Source organism: Pistacia vera, unplaced genomic scaffold, assembly GCF_008641045.1.
Source record: "Pistacia vera cultivar Batoury unplaced genomic scaffold, PisVer_v2 Contig291, whole genome shotgun sequence".
NCBI lineage: Eukaryota > Viridiplantae > Streptophyta > Magnoliopsida > Sapindales > Anacardiaceae > Pistacia > Pistacia vera.
In genome coordinates, this window is record NW_022196103.1 from 31,097 (window position 1) to 34,630 (window position 3,534).

At 38.3% G+C, this 3,534-nt stretch overlaps 1 pseudogene; it reads left to right on the forward strand.

Annotated features, from left to right (window-relative positions):
• Window positions 1–1,006: 1,006 nt before the first annotated feature.
• LOC116134737 lies at window positions 1,007–2,806 on the forward strand (annotated as a pseudogene).
• The last annotated feature ends 728 nt before the right edge of the window (window positions 2,807–3,534 follow it).

Sequence of the window (3,534 nt, forward strand, 5' to 3'; positions counted from 1 at the left end):
GTGCGAGTTTACATGAATTGATCTCTCTTTTTTCAGATGATGAACTCCGTCGAAAGCAAGAGACTTGGTTCAGCCAAAATTTGACATAATTAGGGAGCAATGACTCCCATAAAAACTTGGGTATGTGAATTGAAAATTCTTACATAATGATATACTTTTTTGCTGATTGTTAGTTGCTTGTGCTAACTCAAAGCTTTTGACCACAGGCAGAAAACACACAAAGAAATGGCATTTGGAAAACCAGGAAGATTTTACGGAGAAGCCTATATAAAGGAGCTTTCTAGATTTTGGGTGCAAAACACACTTAGTTGATTCATGATTTGTATTGTCATGGAATTTTTCTGTTCTTGTACTTAAATAGGGTAAAGCAAATAAGCAATTTTGCTGGTGACTGGCTGAAATCTGATATGGAAAGGGTGGGGCGCGGGGGGGGGGGGGGGGGAGTTCGTATAATACAAATGTCAATGTGGTGTAAAATTTAGAAACAAATGTTGTGTGAGTAGCCTATTGTTTTGACTTGGGGACGGTCACATTATGTATGTTATAATATGAAACTTTTCTTTGGGTTTTTACTTTAAAATTAATGAAGTTCAGTTGAGAATAATCTGAGTTATGACATCCAGTTCTCGCTAATAATGGAGTCCTTAAGGTTACAAAGTTTTCTGATTAACGCCAACCCCCGCATTATCAGATTTTAACTAACTGGGTCTTTCAACGTTATTACCAGGTGCTCTTGATATTGACTATCAGCTCAACCTTAAGCTTATTTAAAGGTTGGGTAGCCATTTTGTGCTTGGTTGATCATAGCACTTGCTTTTATGCATTTGCATCCATTTCGATAGCTTAGACAATACAGACTTCTCAGTTCTCACCAAAGGTCAAATGCTCCCTCCACAAGTTTATCAGTTATCCAAGTCTTTTTCCCGCAAATCCACTTGTTTAGCTCTTCTCTTAACACAACAATAACCAAAAAATCATGTATCTTTCTCTCAAAAACTGCAAATCTATGACCATCTCAACAAATACAGGCACAAATCTTTCAAGTGGGGCCCACCAAAGCACAGATACACTCAACAAGCTCATGGTCTTTGCACGGACCCATCTCTTGGGAACTTACTCTACGCAGAGAAGATCTTCAATTATATGAATGTCCAAGTTTGTTTATTACAATCTCCGATTAGAGCTTTTGCAAAGAAGGTAGTTATAGAAAATCTTTTTGCTATTTTATAATCTAAGAGAACATGGGTTTTCGCCAGATAATTTTACGTACCCATTTGTTTAAGGTGATTGGGTATTACGAGAGCTTAGGAAGGTGAAAAGGTTCACGGGATGTGGTAAAAACTGGGCTGAATTTGATACCTATGTCGCAACTCGTCATGGACATGTACGCTTTATTGTATAAAATGATAATTGAAGAAGTTGTTTGATGAAATGCCTGAGAAAGATTTGGTTTCTTGGAATGTGTCCATATCGGGGCATAAGTGTAGGGCATTTGAGGATGGTTAATGTTTTTCGGCGGATGCAGCAAGAGAGTAATTTGAGGCCTGATGAGGTACGGTTGTAAGCACTCTGTCAGCTTGTACAGCATTGAAAAATTTGGAACTTGGCAATGAAATCCATTGTTATATCAGTGAGAAGCTTGAATCACTAATATAATGGAAATGTTTTATTAGACATGTATTGTAAGTGTGGTTGTTTGAGTATAGCGAGGGAAATATTTGATGACATGGCAAGCAAGAATGTTATTGTTGGACTAGTATGGTGTCTGGGTATGGAATTGTGGGCAGCTAGAGAGCTAGAGAGTTGTTGACAGAAGTCCAGTTAGGGATATGTTCTTTGGACAGCTATGATCAATGGGTATGTGCAATTTAACCGGTTTGACAAAGCAGTGGCATTATTTCAAGAAATGCAAGTGAGGGTTTAAGCCAGATAATTTATACTGGTTACTCTCCTCACAGGTTGTGCTCAGGTGGGAGCTAGAGCAAGGAAGATGGATTCATGGATACATTGATGAAAAAAGAATTACAGTGGATGCAGTTGTTGGTACTGCACTTATTGAAATGTATGCAAAATGTGGATGTACACAGAAGGCTTTGGAGATATTCTATAAGCTAAGGGAAAAGGATACAGCCGCTTGGACTTCAGTTATATGTGGCCTTGCCATGAATGGGGAGACAAACAAGGCATTGGAGTTGTTTTCAGCAATGAAACAAGTCGGGGCTAAACCTGATGATATAACCTTATTGGTGTTTTAAGTGCTTGCAGCCATGGAGGATTGGTCGAGGAAGGGCGCAAGTTCTTTGGTGCAATGACAGAGATATATCAGATTAAGCCAAAGCTAGAACACTATGTGTCTCATTGACCTGCTTGGTCGAGGGACTGTTAGATGAAGCTGAGGAGTTGATAAAAAAGATACCAGATGAAAACAATAAGATCATAGTTCCACTTTATGGTTCTTGCTTAGCGCCTGCAGAATCTATGGCAATGTTGAGATGGGTGAGCGGGTGCTGGATTGCTAGAGAAAATGAGATCAAGGATTCCTGTTCATACACTGCTTGCCAATTTATATGCCCTGCTGCCAGATGGGAAGATGTAACAAAGGTGAGAAGGAAAATGAAGGATCTGTGTGTCAGAAAGGTTCCTGGGTGTAGTTCAATTGAGATTAATGGCATTGTCTATGAGTTTGTTGTTGAGATCGGTCTCATATGGAAATGAGGGAAATATACGGCATGTGGGACAGAATGACTAAGACATGTTAGGTTCAGAAGAACATGAAAGGGAAGGAGACGACCTAGTTGCCATATAACTTTTATGAACAAAATTACCTTTACGGTGCTTTCACTTGCAAGGTAAAAGATTTTTGGTTCTGTTGCAGCTATATTTCTTGGTATGTTAAATTTATGGTCTCATCGGGTGACAATAGAAGTTTTGGCTGGCTAAATGATGAGGACATGACTGAGAAAACTGTTGTTGTAAAGCTACAACAGATCCTCTTCAATTCTGGTGGGCCGATTATGAGGAGTCGAGTTAAAAAGATGCAACATGCTTTGTCAAGCGTAATTGAAGAACTTGAAGCCAAAGAAGCAAGCATGGAGCCGAGTATGCCTCAGAGGGATCCAAAAAGATTGTTAACAAGATTGAAGCCCAAGTCTAAGTTTGAGGAATTAAAGACCGATTTTTGTTAGCCCTAATTGAGTCCAAGTTGGCATCCAAGCCTTATTCATGGGGTTTAATAATTGCTATTTATGTGGGCTATTTAAGATTTATTTGGTGTAATGGGCTGGAGCTATTTATTTACTAAAGTCTAAGTCTTTTTATTTTTTTATAGTGGTTTGAATTAGTTATTAGGGTTAAGACCTATTAATGGGTTGTTAACTATTTTTGGCTAATTAATTAGTTATATATAGTTGTAGGTGGTTTTGGCCGTACACTTTTGGGAAGTAATAATTAAATATTTGTTTTTTTTTTTAAATTGCATCTTGATCTCTAGAACTCATCAAGAACCACTAATTCTTGTGGCGTTCTTTCATGAAA